We start from the raw sequence: 18,122 nt of genomic DNA, 5'->3' as shown, positions 1-18,122 counted from the left end.
ATTGTCCAACGATCATTCTCTCGCTGTCTTTCTCCTGCTTGCTCTTTGTTCAGTCCCCCTCCAGAGGGAAAAGCACTAACGTCCTGTCACTCGCTATCTTTTCTTAGGCCCACCGGCCCGTCACGTCTGTTGACTTCCTGTGGCACCAGACAATCCCAGCCGCCACCCAGCATCTCACCCGGGGACCTGAGGGCTCGACAGGGCATCAATCAGCCACGGCTCCTGCTGCCGCACGATCAGAGCGATCCACGGCTTTGATTCGGGAGAGTTGTCGCTCCGAGGGCTGTCCCGGCGTAATGTTTTGACACTTTGGCAATATGCTATCATGTGATATTCCTGCCAATAGTACATGCTGCACTGAATTGCACTGAGGTGAGGGAGACAGAGACAGATAAGACGAGAGGAAGAGATAGAGATCCCAAGAGCCTTTTTGTGAGCGGGCTGCTGGCAGGCGGGAGAGACAGGGATAGAAGTGGAGATGTCTCTGTCAGAGGAGACATGGTCAAACGTACGAACACAACCCTCCTCTTCCCTCCCCTCCTCTTCCCTTCAAGACCTAAATCCTTTGTGGATCTTGGAATCGGAGCCGAGGCACGAGGAGGACACAGACTGAGCGTGGAGACAAAGACAGTGTGAGAGGTTAAGAGCTGTGGGACCTGCTGAGGACAGCGGGTCTGACAGCGTCAGTGTGCATGAGACAAGAGACAGACAGCAAGCAAAGTGTGCAGGGAAGTGTGTAAGGGCAGCAGAGTGTGTGCAGGGAAGTGTGTAAGGGCAGCAGAGTGTGTGCAGGGAAGTGTGTAAGGGCAGCAGTGTGTGTGTGTGTGCAGAGAAGTGTGTAAGGGCAGCAGAGTGTGTGCAGAGAAGTGTGTAAGGGCAGCAGTGTGTGTGTGTGTGCAGAGAAGTGTGTAAGGGCAGCAGTGTGTGTGTGTGTGTGTGCAGAGAAGTGTGTAAGGGCAGCAGTGTGTGTCCGCATAGAAGTGTGAAGTGTGTAAGGGCAGCAGTGTGTGTCCGCATAGAAGTGTGAAGTGTGTAAGGGCAGCAGTGTGTGTGTGTGTGTGTGCAGAGAAGTGTGTAAGGGCAGCAGTGTGTGTCCGCATAGAAGTGTGAAGTGTGTAAGGGCAGCAGTGTGTGTGTGCAGAGACGTGTGTCAGGGCAACAGTGTATGTCTGGCAGAGAGGTGTGTAAGGGCAGCAGTGTGTGTGTGTGTGTGTGTGTGTGTGTGTGTGTGTGTGTGTGTGTGTGTGTGCATAGAGGTGTGTAAGGGCAGCATCTGTTCCTGGTTCCACTCTTGTCTGACCTGCACATTAAAGGTGCTCAGGTCACCATGACAAAATGCATCTGTTAGATGTATTTCAGTCGAGACACCCACCCACACACACCCACACACACACACACACACACACACACACACAGTCCAACCTGCACTTTTCTCTTCTATCATTATGCCTCAACTTCAGAAAATGTAACTTGCACTTGCACATACATGCCTCTCTTCCCTCTTACAAATTAAAAGTTCAATTTAAAAACAATAAAACACACCTTCTTGCTGCCACAGGTCTACGTGATGTGACGCTGGCCGTGATGGCCTGATCCACAGCCACGCAATTAAAATAAGTACAATTCATCACACATTAATTTAAGCTCATGGTTTCACACTCTAACGTCAGTATCACAGGTTTTGTTATTTTCTGTTTGAAATGTCACTGTTTTTAGGTTTACACTGTTTTGTGGTAATTAGTTATATTAACTCAGTTTTCTTTGGATGTTTGTTTGTAAGTTAGTTACTTAGTTGGTTAGATAGTTAGATAGTTAGATAGTTAGATAGTTAGATAGTTAGATAGTTAGATAGTTAGATAGTTATATCGTTAGATAGTAAGCTAGTTAGCTAGTTAGATAGTTAGTTAGTTAGATAGTTAGTTAGTTAGATAGTTAGTTAGTTAGATAGTTAGATAGTCAGATAGTTAGATAGTTAGTTAGTTAGTTAGATAGTTAGATAGTCAGATAGTTGGATAGTTAGATAGTTAGATAGTCAGATAGTCAGATAGTTAGATAGTTAGATAGTTAGATATTTAGATAGTTAATTAGTTAGATAGTTAGTTAGTTAGTTAGTTAGTTAGTTAGTTAGTTAGTTAGTTAGTTACTTAGTTACTTAGTTAGTTACTTAGTTAGTTACTTAGTTAGTTAGTTAGATCGTTAGATCGTTAGATAGTTAGATAGTTAGATAGTTAGTTAGATCGTTAGATAGTTAGATAGCTAGATAGTTAGATAGTTAGTTAGTTAGATAGTTAGATAGTTCGATAGTTAGTTAGTTAGATAGTTAGATAGTTAGATAGTTAGTTAGTTAGGTAGTTAGATAGTTAGATAGTTAGATAGTTAGATAGTTAGATAGTTAGTTAGTTAGATAGTTAGATAGTTAGATAGTTAGATAGTTAGTTAGTTAGGTAGTTAGATAGTTAGATAGTTAGTTACCATGTGTCTCCTGCATCAGTCCTCCTTCCTGTTTTGGCCCAAAGATGTGGCCGATGGCGGAGCCTAGTTAAATACAGAGAAACAGTAGCATGGACAAGACCAAGTGCTGCCTCAGCATGGGGGGAATGGAGATTCTCTGTATTAACATTTACATGTTGTCTATTTTGTTTCCACCTATAGTTTCCAAATGGTTCGATCAGCGAGGTTATATGTCTCCACTTCAGTTCATTTGTGAGGTTAGGTGTTTGAGTTGAAGTCCTGTTTTGTTTGTCGTTTTTTTCCAGTAGCGTTGACTCCAGTTATTAACTTAACTGAAAATAAATCCTGTGCTCACTTGTCGTTTGGCTGCTTGCTCCCTGACACTGTCTGTTGTTGTTTGTTGCTGTGTATCTGACGTCTCCTCAGTCCACTGATTGTGTCTCTTTTCTACTTGTGCTTCTGTTGCATGATGTCTTATCAGTTTTCCATCATCATGATGTTTCGAAGTCACTTTGGCTGCTTTGAGCAGAAATGACACGGTCTCCCTTAAAGGTGCCACGGAGAGCATATTAACATCAATGAAATACTGCTGCATTAATTTAGAGATTTAATTAATGTAGGATTTAATTAAATGAATACGTGAGGCCGTCACTGAGAACACTGGCAGCCCCTCTACTACATTTAACCTTGTGTGGCATCAAGTTGGTTTTACAACATGGCACAAATGTCCTTGTTCGTCGGTTTTTCACAATCGCGAAAAATGAAATCCTTATAAAGTTAAGGGCAAATCATTTGAAGGAAAAGGACACGTTTCGGGTGGATATAGTTTTATTGGTTGTTTAGATGAGCGATTACTTTCGTTCGAGCTGCTTGTCCACAGCTCTCTGGTGTCAGGTTATATTTCCTGCTGTGTTCGTCCATTTCCGTAACTTTGCAAAACAAACACTCCAACAATGACAGACTGTTTTTCACACCCACTTCACACAGGGATCGGCCAGCTGTGCTAAATTTGAAAAGAAGGGGCCGAGGTTTGCTCTCTCTGTTTCATTCAAGGTGCGGCTGTGGTTTACATCGGGCTGTCCAAATCGTCCAGGTTGATGGTTCCATCCCAGTCTCCCCCAGTCTTCTGCATCCTGAAGTGACCTTGGGCAAGATGAACCACAAACTGCCCCTGACAGCTATGCCGGCACATGTGTGAGCGATGTGTGATGGAGAAAGTGCTGCACATGCACTACATGAATGGGTGTGAATGGGTGAATGGCCAAAACTGTACTGTGCTCTAAGTGGTCATAAAGAGTAGAAAAGCACAGACCAGAGACTATTCAACATTGTCGACACAACTACGTCTCTGACTTTTCATGCAAATAGCCAAGTGTAGCCAAGGATATCTAAAATAAAGTGTGTTTAGTCGCCTCTCTCCACATGATGACCGGCGTTTCACCCTGAGCGTGACAAAATAGACTCTTCAGATTTCCAATGTACTTAGAAAATATGTCATGCTAAGTAGTCCCTTGCATAAGCCAATTATATATTTTGGGGTGTTACTGCACTGGAGGTGGTGACTCAATGTGCATGTTTGAATTCCTAGATCTAAATGAGTGGATGCATGTTTGTAAGACAGATCTGTGAATACTGCATGTGAAGATTGATTCAGAATGAAAAGTGTGGAAAATTTAAGCCGCAGCTGGAACCCTGAAATACTTCTGCTCCTCAAATGAAACAAGACCCAGCAACTATTTAATCAGCGGACAAATTAATAAGACATATGATATGAAATTAATATGAGAGTATATTTTAACAGTCCATCTGCTCTCACACTTGTTCCACTGACAGAAACACCCACTCACTCATGGCGAAAACCAGCACATGCAAACACATGCATCCAACTCAGTCACACACTGATTTTCATCTTTTATTTTCTCCCCCTACCTCTCACTCACTCTGTATTTTTCTGCCGTGTATTTTTGGATCGAGGTTTTTTTCTTGTCATGCAAACGCAGACTGTTGTTGCAGAGACAGACACGAGAGCTGACAAGGACATGGATTTGGTAGAAAAACCTCCATCTGATGAGCCTCAATTACCGGCTGAGAGGCGGAAGGAGAGCAGCAGAAAGACAGACAGACAGGCAGACGGGTAGAGGGATGGGTGGGGGGGGTACAAAGGGGATGAAAAGAGCATATGAAGAGGGGCTGACTGATGGTCTTTGAACTGTGGGGTCACCTGTACCCCAGGGGGTCCGGTTTCAAGTCTGCAGTGTGGTGATCAGAGCGAGTTTAAGCCCAGAGAGGAGAGTGGAGGCTGAGATGAAGGAGCCACCAACACCGAGAGGAGAGCAACCGACGGGGGAGAGAGGAGAATCGTGTTTTTCCTCTCACCTCCCTCTGTCCCCGTGGAGGAAAATGCATTAGCAGAATGACAGGGAAGAGCCGAAGGGGGTCACAACAGCCAGTTTCCCCACATGCACATGCACAGCTGCCTGCACGGCAAGACAACGCAATCAAGCCCTATCTGCCAAATCACACAAAACAGGTTGTTTACTAGATGTCGGCCGCCACCGATTCAGCATCAAAACGTGCAAAATTCAGCTTCATCCCAGGATTCTCTGATATGCACGACATCCGTTGGCTGACGGACGACGAGATTGATCGAGTGATTCTCCGTCTGGGAGCTCTCGCCATGTCTCCCCCGGTCCTGGATCTGAGGCCACTGCAGCCTGCCAAAAACAATGATAGATCCCAGCTGATCACTTGAATTAGTGCTGCAGGGAAACAGCAAAGTCTCTGATTCGTCAAATCAACCACAAAACAAACCACAGTCAAAACGGTTCAAAGAGAGATGAGTGTCACCTCAACAGGCAGCCATCTATACACTGGCTTCTGATCAGTTGTTGGTCTCACCCAGTGATAAAGCTCGTTAATGCTTTGCTGATTCTGCTCAGTGTCACATTATCGGTGCAGCTATTGAAGTCCCCTTGGTTAGAGACAGGCAGGCAGCACACTGATCTGTCTCTCATCCGTCAAGACTCGGTCTCTACTTCCTCAGCAGAGCCGCTGCACATCCTTACTGCTGCTGCATCCTGACGCCTCTGCTGGAGGTCAACCCGGGTCATCCAGATCCATCCAGAGAGGTGCAGGCTTGTGGCCTTGATCTCGGCCTCAAATGACGCTTTTGTCGGATGTTCTAGTTCCAGGCGACGGGGGCAGAGTTGGAAACCTGCGCATCTGCAGCTGGACGCACACGCATATCCAGCCACACAAGCAAGTCGGTGAGATTAGGATGACAAAAAACTCATGCGTGTGTCACCTCTCACACCCCCAACATGCTCTCTCTCTCACACACACACACACACACACCATCCATTATGCGCACGTACACCCACCTCACCACCTCCACCACCTCTCCTCCAGGGAATCCGATGGTGCACTTGTGATGGAGGTGTTAGATTTGACCACTGTGCAGTAACTGTGGAGTTTGGGAGCTTCTGGTAAAACAGAGTAGAACCACCGGGGCTGTTTGCTGCAGCCGATCCACATGGACCAGAACCAGAACCAGAACCAGAACCAGAACCAGAACCAGTGTGAGTGCGCAGCGGAGGAGCCACCGAGCCGGATGTATGGTGGCGCGCTTTACCCCCCGTTGCGTGTTGAGACAATTATCCTGTAATTACACGCATGGTGTGCGTGTGATGGACCTATAATCACCTCATCACACCGATCAGACCCCCCCCCCCCCACCGACGCGCGGGAACGCACACGCACAGCTGGGGGGGGTTTAAGGCAGTTGATGGAAACTAAATGTGGACAGACACGGGCATCATTATGTTGTCATGTTGTCACCAACTGCAACAACACGGCCCATCAGCACACACACACACACACACACACACACACACACACACACGCTCACGCACACGCACACTCACACGGATCACAACAGGTGCAGTCGCGCTGCGGCCGACAGACGCATGGGCGCTAATCACCTTCACCACCTTCTGCACATCTGTCCAGAGGTGTCACACTCATCAGCCATTACCTGCCTGTGGCACCGGCCGCTCCCCCGCTGTGAGATCCACCCCCGCTCCGCTACACCACCGGGTCTGGCGGAGACGCTGAGGCTGATGCGAATTGCCAAGATGTGTTTTTTAGTCTGTTCGCATCCGTCCTGTGCGCCCGAGGAGTCCGTCCGACCGCCAGAGGTGAACTCATCCAGTCTCCTGCGCTGGACTTCAGCCGTGCGTCAACGTGCTCCACACTTTTCAGACAGTTGCATCAAAAAATATCAACTGGTTAGACGATGAGGAGGAGGAGGAGGTGGTGGAGGAAGAGGAGGAGGAGGATGGTGGTGGTGGAGGTGATGAAGAGATTCTATCCGTATCAGCTGAAGTCCAGATCCACATGAATGGCCTCCCATCCGCTACATCTCACCTCTCATCGCCGTATCTTGAGGATTGGAGGTGTTGTTGAGATGGAGCAGTGTGGAGCCAGATCCTCGTCCAGACGCCACCCAGCCGCCCACGGGTCTGGGTCTGTGAGAACTGCTGCTGCTGCTGCTGTCTCTCGCTTCTTATGACAATGATAAATCAGGATTTAAATTCAGAGGAAGCTTTGAGCGTTCACCCAGCGGAGGGATGGGGACGGAAGGGGTCTCCTCTCCTGGTGCGCCCACCTCCGGTGCTTTAATTTCGGCTGCTGCCGGTGGCAGAGTGAACTCCTGCACCGTGGACCATGCACTGTGTGGGTGAGCGCGAAATATGCGACGCTCAACGGGAGCTGCCCTCCTTGCAGGTGTGTTGTGAGAGTGAGAGATGGAGAGAGGGAGAGAGAGAGAGAGAGAGAGAGAGAGAGAGAGAGAGAGAGAGAGAGAGAGAGAGAGAGAGAGAGAGAGAGAGAGAGAGAGAGAGGAGGATGTGAGGTCCAAGTAATTAAGGTCTCCAGGTTTCAACGGATCGCTGAAGCCACAACATCCCCCTGGGGAGTGTGTTTGTGTGTGTGTGTGTGTGTGTGTGTCTGTTTGTGTGTGTGTGTGCGTTTGTGTGTGGGCGGGTGTTTGTGTGTGTGATCCAGGTATTCCTAATGTTGTGAGGACCTACATCTGTTTATTTTATTATTTTTAGGTGAAGACATGTTGCAATATTAGGTTTAGGCTAAAGTTAGTCTTAGGTTAAGGTTAGGGTTAGGCATGTAGTATCTATATGGTTAAGGTTAGTGTAGGCCTACAAAGTGTGTGTGTGTGTTTGTGTGTGTGTGTGTGTGTGTGTGTGTGTGTGTGTGTGTGTGTGTGAGTGTGTGTGAGTGTGTGTGAGTGTGTGTTTATTTAAGCCCATTCCTTACAGATTTGAGACATCGATGACCAATCATGGTGCTCAGGAAATGACATCAGCCGCAGTACTTAAATGATGCAGAGCATCCCCCCTCTCTCCCTTCCCCTCCCCTCCCCTCCACCATCCCAAATTTCTTTTCAGCCTCTTCGTGGATTGAAGGAACTCAAACCTCCTTTTCCACCACTGTTGTCAGACGTCCTCTCCCCCCCCGCCCTGTTAACTCCAGGCTGCCAGGCTGTGTTTCCCTCTCTGATTAGAGGACCCCACCACTATCTCATTTACATTGCCCTTATAATTGCTGCCTACGTGTGAAGCACCAGTTCTCCACCAGTGGGACCGCAGCAGCCCAATTGCAGTATTCGCCTTGATGTTGCTGCTGCGCCATTATAATTAAATGTGGTTGAAGCAACTTGGGCCTATAACCACCCAGTCTAATCTGCTGATTGCGAAGGGTTAACGCACTGTGTGTGTGTGTGTGTGCCTGTGAGGTGTAACAGTGTGGTGTGCTACCATGCAGGCTGCTGCCACTGGGAGCCGAGGCATCACTGGAAAGTAAAGATAACAGTCTTGACAATTCATCCTGGCGCTTGTCGTGTATTCAACAGAGTAAATGATTTTAGCATGTGTTTAAATATAATGACAGGCTGATATTCTCAGAAAGTCCTTCAGTTGTTTATTCAAGTAGGTATCTCCTTGTTTGGAAGGACCTTTGACCTAGGGAATGACCTCTGACCAGCAAATGAATGGAGGTGAAGGGAAGATCCTTGACCATTGTATTTTCATCTTCATGTACAAAACACGTACTTATTAGGAGGCCTTAGGTGAGATGATATGTTACCCGAAGCCATGGGCGGAACTAACCTCTCTATATAATGTGTGTTTGAACACGGCCTGTCAGACTTCACCATTTGGCTGTGTGATTTCTCCGAATTCTAGAGCTCGTCTTGACCTGTACTACTTTGTGTAATAAACATTATTATACTTGTAAGTATTGGGTCCGCGTTCCTTTCCTTCACCATCAACTTCTACAACCACATCAACCTCTCGGCTGACCAGAAATACACTTCTCGCTCTAACAGCATTGTATATTATCAAATGAGTCAAACCAAGGATTTTAGCAGACTTTCTTAATATTCATGAGAAACTTAGATCAATCTGAGAATCAAGGTTGTTAAATATGCAATTTATTGTTCTTATAAATCATGTCAGAGAGGAAGAGCGTCCTGTGACCACGTGTGTCTCTGGTGCTGGATTGCTGGCGCTGTCCGTGGTGCTGAAGGCTTTTCTTCTGCAGAGGCAGGACAAACGAAGGTCAGCACAACTAGGATCCATTGATTCATTGATGTGTCACTCAAAGAACATGAATCTGCAACCCATTTGTTGATCAGTTATTAATTAGATAACCTTTTACACAAAACTATACATTACATTTGCTGGTTAATTTATGGAATTCTCTGTAAATGCTTCTCAGATGCCTGACGTGCATTCTGGTCAGCCGAGAGGTTGATGTGGTTGTCGAAGTTTGATGATGAAGGAAAGGAACGCGGACCCAGTACTTACAAGTATAATAATGTTTATTACACAAAGTAGAACAGGTCAAAACGAGATCTAAAACTGGGAGAAATCACCCAGGCAAAATAGTGAAATCTGACCAGCCGTGGTCTTACACACATTTATAAAGAGATTTGGTTCCGCCCATGACTTCAGGTAAATGCCATCCCTCACGGGATTTCTGGCTAAAGATGGACATGTTTTTGTGTCCGAACATGAAGACACATTGGTCAAGAACATTATTTCTACTCTCATCCATTAGCTAGTCAGAGGTCACTCCCAGAGTCAAAGGTCATTTCAAAAAGGTAGAGAACTTCTAAGATAAACATCTGGAGGACTCTCTAAGAATGTCTGAGAGTCCAGAAGGCAGGTATCATAAACGTAAGCCTGTCATTATGTTTTGAACACATACCAAAGTGATCTACTCTAACGAATATACAACATGCAAAAATAGGTTTGACCTAGATTTGACGCACACCAAACACTGTCATCCAGCCCACATACCGTGTGGAGTGATGGCACATGGGTGGTGTGCTCCTGTTTGCCAGATCCGGGCCACAAGTGAGCCGTAGCAATGGAGCATGTCTACTGAAAGGTGCCAGATTTGGAAGGAATTCGTTATATGCTATTTGGGCCTCGCCTAGAGCCAGACTACATGTTTGCCAAAAAAAGGCCCATATTGGTTTTGGCATATTTTGGCCACATTTGCGATTTAAAAGTGAGCCACTTTAGGCTCACATCCATTTTGTCTGGGCCACAAGAAGGGCAGAAGTGCTGCATCATTGCCTGAAGTGGACCACATCTGTCTGGGTGAGATGCTTCGCGTATAGTTTTCAATGCATGTAATGAAATTAAATGTGAAGAGGGACACAGCTGTGTGGTGGGTACCTGGTCAGTTAATCATATTAAATCTCATGGTGAATTGAGCTCAAATTTCTCAGGTGTTGAGAAATCTAATTTATTAAGTTGCTTTTTGTAGCTGTGGGGGGTGTTGGTCGCACTCGGGCTGCAAACACAGAACGTTTGCAGTTAATTCACGAGAAAAACACTGTTATACAATAATAATAATAATAATAATTATAATAAAATATCAGCATCTTCTCTTTGTGTTTCCTTCAGTACAAACCTCTCCGCTGAGTGGAAGAACTTGACTTACTTTCAGAGTCCTGACTCACTGTGTGCTGCCGTTCTCCGCTGAATACACTTCACCCTGGGTATTGTACATTCACAATCGGAACCTGCTAAGTGACCTGAGAGAATTGACGATTGGTAAAAAACCTCCGTCTTCTCAAATACAAAGAGCGGAGTCGTGGGAGGAAGTGTAAACCATAAAATAGAGCCACAGGGACACGAATAACATGGACTCTGACCTCACAAAACAAATCAATACAGGGAGTCATGTCGACAATCAAAAGTGGCTGCTCCGGTTTTCCTCCCTGTAAGGTTTGCTCTGTCAAACCATTTATTGCAACGCTAATAGTGATATGCTTTCATCCTGCCCCCTGAGCTTTAATCACTAAATCAATGCGCCTGGAGTGACAGAGTTAATACTCTGGATTTTTATAATTGGATTGTTGACATAGAAGCGCAGAGCAACATATCAGTGAAGGGCATGAGACAGAGAGAGTTCAATCTGAACACCAGGACACCAAAAGACTCAAATTCATTCAGGGAATAAATAAAAAAAGAGTATCAAACGATCCACGTTCAAATAGAGAGAGAAATATCTGGTAGCATATTAGGAGGTGGAAAGAGGCATAATGAGATTTATAGATTGAAAGAGTCTCTGTTGAGGTCACAGTGCGCAGCAGGTACATTAGCATTTCAAAGTTCACGTTCTGATATGGCAATTTATTTCCATATCAGAACGAAAAGAAAGGTGATGACAATGTGCTGTGTTAATAGCCTCCTTCCGGGTGGTGCATTTATCAAAACGAAAGGATCATCTTGAAGTTTGTGTTAAGATGATGAAAGTCAAATTGGAGATGTAAGGAAATCATGTGTAGTGTTCTGTATCAATACTGCAAAGATGGAGAAGACACTATCGTTCACGGTACGTCGGATATTGACTATAAATACTGTATCCTCTGTAAAGTTACAGCTGGAAGAGAGGTGGTGCCTCGGTCCCGTCCCCTGCTCCATCGGGAAGTGGAAGCGCCGGAGCCATGGGAACCCGAGGAAGCCGATCACGGTCTCTGAGCACGACCCTGCTGCGTAATGCATTCAACGTCTCACCAAATCCAGCCTTATTTTCATTAGCATTTAAATATGGTCATCATCAATTCCGCTCCACGTCTCTGCCGAGCTGATTCCAAGTCCCGCAGCAACGAGGGCTGTCGATGTGAGACAGAAAAACAGGATCCTGACAATCGCTGAAAATTAAATATAAAGGGCAGGTTAATACACATTCAGCTACGTGGCCGAGATTGTGAACAGGAGGAGGCAGTAAAACAATCAGCAGGTGTGTGTGACATATAGTGAGTCAGTGCTCAACGAGTGAGGCGGAGACGAAGTGAATAAGAAACAGTCGGAGTGAAATTGGAGGAAAGCAGGTGAATGCTGGAGGTGAAAAATACATAAACATACACTGTGAGGTTCAAGAGTGCAAGGCCTGCATTTCCAACCCCACTGTAATTCAATCACAACTGCTCAAAGGTCAAGCAGCTAAACAAAAATCTTGGTACATGTGCAAAAAATATTTTTTCAAACTGTTCCCCACACACACACACACACACACACACACACACACACACACACACATACACACAAAGTGAATATATGTCCTGTATTATAGACAGTACCTTGAGGAGCTGGGGGAAAATCTTAAAGTTCCTCTCAGGAAGGTTATATCTGCAACACTTCATGAATAATGCAACACTAACTGGATTTAACACCCAGACCTTTGGAAAGAGTGTGTGCGTGTTTGTGTGTTTGTGTGTTTGCGTGTATGAGTGTGTGTGAGTGTGTGTGTGTGAGAGAGAGAGACAGAGTTATAAATTGGTCAGCTCCTTGCAGATGTGGTGACAAAGTCACATTTAATCAGATGAAGAAGGTTGTGAGTCATTTGGCAAAAATAAATAAAATTGAGGCCATCATTAGGTGATTTGTGGTAAATTTTTTCAAAAGACTGAAAACATATTTTTAGAGCACTAAACTATTGGAGAGAGAATGTCCAGGGGTGAGTTACATGTGGCAAAAATACAGATATATGTTCTGCGATATTAATTAAATAATCATGAGCTTTGATGGGGCTGGAAATCAAAGCAAGGGCAAGATGTAGCTTTATAAACATTTGCAGATGTTTAGGATGTTTAACAGAACGTTCAGTACTTTTATCTGTGTTTTCTTCAGACAGATATGATCCTTTAAAAGCAGTGGAATCAGATCATCATACATTATGGAGAGTATTAAATCAGTGGACAGTGGAAGACAGTGTAGTTTCGGTCAAAACTTCCTTCAGGAAATGAGTGTGTCCTCATTTCAGCTTGAATACAAGTAGAATAAAGTATATTATATAAAGAATATATAGAGATATTTTTTTTTAATTCAGAGCAATCCTCTTTTTTTCCAGTTCTACTCGGTTCCCTTATTTCATTATGTCTTTGAAGTTTTGAAAAATAGAGAAATGTTCGGTTTCACGGTGTAATTTTTAAAGTGATACACACTTGAGTGTTTTAAGCTGAAAACTAAATGATATGACTGCTCTCTGATGAAATACATTAACGCTGGTTTTTAAAATTGGATTTCTTATCACATTCATAGAAAATCTACATTTATGGCTCATAACGCCACCGAACTGTCTCGGAGCTTTCAGGGCCAGTGCTCATGTATAGCCAGTCATTTGGAAAATCTCTACGTCATAACATCTATAAATATTAAAAAATGTACTCTTATCAAAGGCGGGAACCCACTACCAGCAACCACTGGTGAGCGAGTCCTAGTCCTGTCTCCCATCACTGTTCTCAAGGCATCATTTGAATTTCCAGGTGGAGGCACATCACCAAAACCTTGGAGTGAAGTTGTAGTTAAGTATATTTGATGTAATCATTTTTATACTATAGTGCTGCACAATAAATGAGAAGGCTGCAGCGAGGACACAGGAAGTGCCTTCGAGAAACTCAGTGAGGCTTCACCTGCTGACACTATAGTAAAATGTGTGTGACAGCTTGTAACGACATAAGCTGTTTTAGCTTCAGTACAGTCTGTTGCCCCTGTTCTCTACAGACCATGACATTTAGAATTACGGCCATTAGCAACAGGTGCAGATCTGCTAACCGGTTAGCTTCGCACCGCGACCACCCTGACAACCTGCCGGTACCTGCTGGAGACATGATGGATGTCTTCTCAAAGTGCAACAGCACTCACTTCCATTTGGAGATTACTCTGTGACTCATCATCTCCCAGAAATAGATTGATACACTCAGGAACACACGTACACACACACACACAGACAAACGCACACACACACACACACACGCACACGTACACACACACAAGAATGCATGAACATGAACACTGTATTCCAATATATCATACTTGTAAGTCAGTGTCAGTGTCATTATGGATGTGACAGATCCAAAGAGCCATCTTAATATCCACTGCAAATTTAATTATCTAGCGGCGGTTTGGTAAATTTAAAGCTCATTTTATGCTAAAGTCTCAGAACATTCAACAGGAGACGTTAAACCCTGAGAGAATTGAATATTCACTGAGTTTCGGGAAAGTCTGAGTGCAATATTTTGGTGTAAATGTGATTTCAGAATCTTCCTCTAACCGAGATATATAAATATAAGCATGAAAACACTTAATTGTAATGCAGAGGATATCATCTATAGGAGCCTTATTTCAAATATTCCATATCAGCTATACCTCAGCAGACACACACACACACACACACACACACCCACACTCAGACAGCATGAATAAATCTCACACCTTGCTAGGTTTAAGCTGCTCTACACTGCTTTCTCTTCTGAGCCAGGCAGCTGCCAGTCCATCATCCCTCCAGACACCTCCATTGAGCAGCAGCAGTTTCCTCTTATCTTGTCTGGTTCCAAATGGTTTGAGTTCGAATCGGGCTGAATTTATATCCAACAGGCACACGGTACGTGGACAGAGTCAGCAAACTGATAAAAAACACTTCACCCGACAGACTTCTGTGCAAGTGCCTGTGAATTCTCTGTGTATCTTTGTGTACAACTGTATGAAAAGCGACAGTGGAGGCACACATCCGAGCCGTCTTTAAATTAGAAGTGTGGAAAAGGGTAAATACAAAATCAAAGCGAGAGGCGAAAAAGAAAAATGAAAAACTAAGCGCATCAGCGAGATGAGCTAAAGTTGAGAGGGCAGCGGGGGTTATCAGCAAGTGTACGAGTGGGGGTTCTTTAAAGTCCATCACCACAAACAAATACACAATTAAAAGTCATCACATAGACTTTATTTCCTGCAGATTTCAAACCCTTGTCTTACCCTAACGCAAACCAGTTACCTCATCCTAACTCTAACCTTAACCTAAACCCGAAGCTAAACCATCACCTTCTAACCAGTCTCTAACCCAAACCTAAAAATGTAATGATGCCGTTATGGGGACTTGTTTTTTGTCACCACAATGAATACAAGTCCCCATAATGTGACTGTGTAAACAGATTTATGTCCCCACAGCTTGAGTTACACCTGGACCACACACACACACACATATTCTTACACTTCTGTATAAGTGAGAACTGTCATTGGCATAATGCATTCCCTAGCAACTTACCCTAACCTTAACTATCACACCAAATTGCCTTAACTTACTCCTAATTTCACCCCTAACCCTAAAAACCGGTCTTAACCATCATTCATTCTAAAATGTCCTCAGTCTGTAAGTTCTGTGTTCAAATGGTCCTCACACAGATATAAGTACACACGCACACACACTCACCACATGCTGGTAACGGACCCAAATGAGGTTTAATTAAAACACGATTAAATTAGTTTTAATTCATGATATGGAAATGCTGCTGACGCTCTCCGAGAAAGTCTGAGGGATAAAATTAACAGGATTACAAGTTCATTCGAGCTCCAAACTTCATGACTCACAAAGTAATCAAACAATTCCCAGTAAACAATGGTGTGCGATTAGAGCTGGCCACAAACAAACCTCTGCCTATCAGCACAAAAGAAAGCATCAGGCTAATCGGACGCATTGAATAATAACACTAAAATGGGATGCACTATTTCCTGTGTTTGTACTGTTTACCGAAAGATATTTTTTGTTTATTTGTGTATTCATTTGTCGTTATTCTGAAAATCAACTGCATCTCAACACAAAAACTGATGAAGCCTATCATATGAAAACACAGTGTCAACAAATGTCTAGTTGCAGCGGCCTTTATTGCCATATCATTTTTTGTATAGCCCAGTGTTTGATAGACTAAATCAATGTGATGTATGAAATGTTTATTCTGCCGATATACTTTTATTGCAGGGATATTCTCATGTGACAGGATCTACAGGTTAAACAAAATTTATAAAGCAGCTCTGTGCCAGAGGCCTTTTATTTCAACAGATACATATCACAGAAAATACAGCCCGGACAAGATTGTACTTTATCTCAGACATTCAGATCTGTCCTCTGCAGCTCAGAGTGAGTCCTTTGGGTTGAATATAAATGGGCAATACAATTTTGTCTTCATCGCCGCAGCTCCTGCAGCCGCACGTCACAGCGTCTGGAGACTATTCCAGGTGAAGAGCATTCCCTGCAGCTAATAATTCCCTTGTCAATAATGCATGAAGTCACATAAATCACAATGCGTCTGTTTATCTGGCCTCTTCAAGGTCGTTCCTCCTCTTCCTCGCCTTCATCTTCTCATCTATTTCTCATCCTCCACCCCGTGTTTTTTCCCCCGCCGTGGCTGTCAGAGCATTTCCCCTCATCACCCGTTCGTTCCAGCGCCTCCTAATGTCTCCCAACTCATACTCAATCATATGAATAAGTGATGACCATCTTGGCGTGATTGTAAGTTAGTTTGTTTACTCGGAGACAAGTTCAGGCTGCGAAGAACCAAACAATTCTGCTCTGCTGAAGGGCAAGATGGTGCACACTGCAGACCTGCAAACACACACACATGCGCTTCATTGTACACACACACGCACGCACACATGCACGCACGCAACAGTGAAGCTACACCCCCTGAATCCCTGCTGAGACATCACAAGTCACGGCTCTCTAAATGAAATAACATGAAATTAGGTTAAAGTAAATGAAACATCGCTGAGGAGCAGGAGGAGGAGAGGATGGAAGGGTTGTGCAGGGACAGTGAGGAGGACGAGAGCAGGAAGAGGGGACAGATTCTGTAGATTTAAGGTGAAAGAAAGGTCGTGGAGAGAAAGACGGGAGACAAGGGGGAGGTAAAGTTAGGGAGCGAAGACAGGAGACGAGTAGGTTGAAGTAAACAAACAACAGCCGGCCAGGAGGAGCGTATGTGTTTGTTTGTTTGTGTGTGTTTGTGTGTGTGTGTGTGTGTGTTTGTGTGTGTGTGTGTTTGCGTGCGTCTAACCCTGTGCATCATATCGTCGTCTATTGTAAAACCAAAATAGAAAACCTGAATGGAGCATGTTTTTTGTCGTGCTCTTTCATGTGCTGCCAGCTCATCAGACTCAAGCGACAGGAATATTCAACTCAGCTACCATGGGGATTACCATGGCAACATACTATTAGCTTTCTGAGTCACTTTGCCCATTGGACCAAAGTCGGGGCTGAAACCGGCTCTAATTTCTATGACAACGTTACCAAGCGTTTTGCAGTGAATGCAGCACTCAGACAGAAAGCGTTTTGTTTCGTCAACTTTTTCTCCGAAGGGGCCATGACAATACGGCTATTGCAGAGCAGAGAATGTTTTGCAACCCGCAACAGTGCCCTCCAGATTTCCCTGAGTAATGCTCTCCCTCTCGGGCTATGAAGTGCCCTATAAAGTCCCGGCTACAGCAGGTGAATAGAACCCCGGTGTTTCCTCAGGTATTAATATCTCCCCTGGGACGGAGCACTAAACTGGAGCCGGAGGCAGACGGCCATGGAGGGGATCCTAATCTGAACTCGGGCAGTAAATCAACCCGCGCTCGAGGCACAAGGAGGCTGAGACCGGAGAGAGTGATGGGACCCCTCCACCTCCAGCCACCCGTCGACCTCTCCCCCCCTCCTCAATTTGCCCCTTTTCCCACCACTTTCCTACACATGCACACCTCCTCCGCAACTCTCCTCACGCTCCCCATCTCAGCACATGCCTTGGATTTCATTTCACTCCTTTACCTCAACTCTCCCTCCATCAACCCAATTTTCTCACTCCATCATAGGCAGTTGCCGTTCCTGTTACCGTGTCTCCCCCGATGCCTCCCTCTTCCTCTCCTCTCTCTCTCCTCCTGCTGGCAAACTCCCCGGGGATGCGGAAAAGGAGGTCAGCTTTGTCACAACATATAGGTTCACATTTCATTGCCACAGTGTTGGGGCTGCCAGCATGTGGGAGTGATGGTTTTGGGGGTTTTCCCCTGGCCCAGAGAGGAGCTGCCCAGAGCAGACATCTCCTGCGATGGATGAATACAATGCAAAGCCTATGATAGCGGGTAGGAAGTAAAGTACAGTTTGGGAGATTAACTACAGCAACAGCAAGAAACATCAGATCTGAACATAAAGACAAGGCAGAGTTGAAAGTCTTACAAGTGCCTGAGGGGGAAACTTCACATTTCTCACTAAAATGCAAAGTCCGTTGAGAAAATGTGTTGATTAATGTGTAATCCTACTTAATTTACTCACTCTCCGAC

Source organism: Limanda limanda, chromosome 14 (genome assembly GCF_963576545.1).
Source record: "Limanda limanda chromosome 14, fLimLim1.1, whole genome shotgun sequence".
Lineage (NCBI taxonomy): Eukaryota > Metazoa > Chordata > Actinopteri > Pleuronectiformes > Pleuronectidae > Limanda > Limanda limanda.
This window is presented reverse-complemented; position numbering follows the sequence as displayed.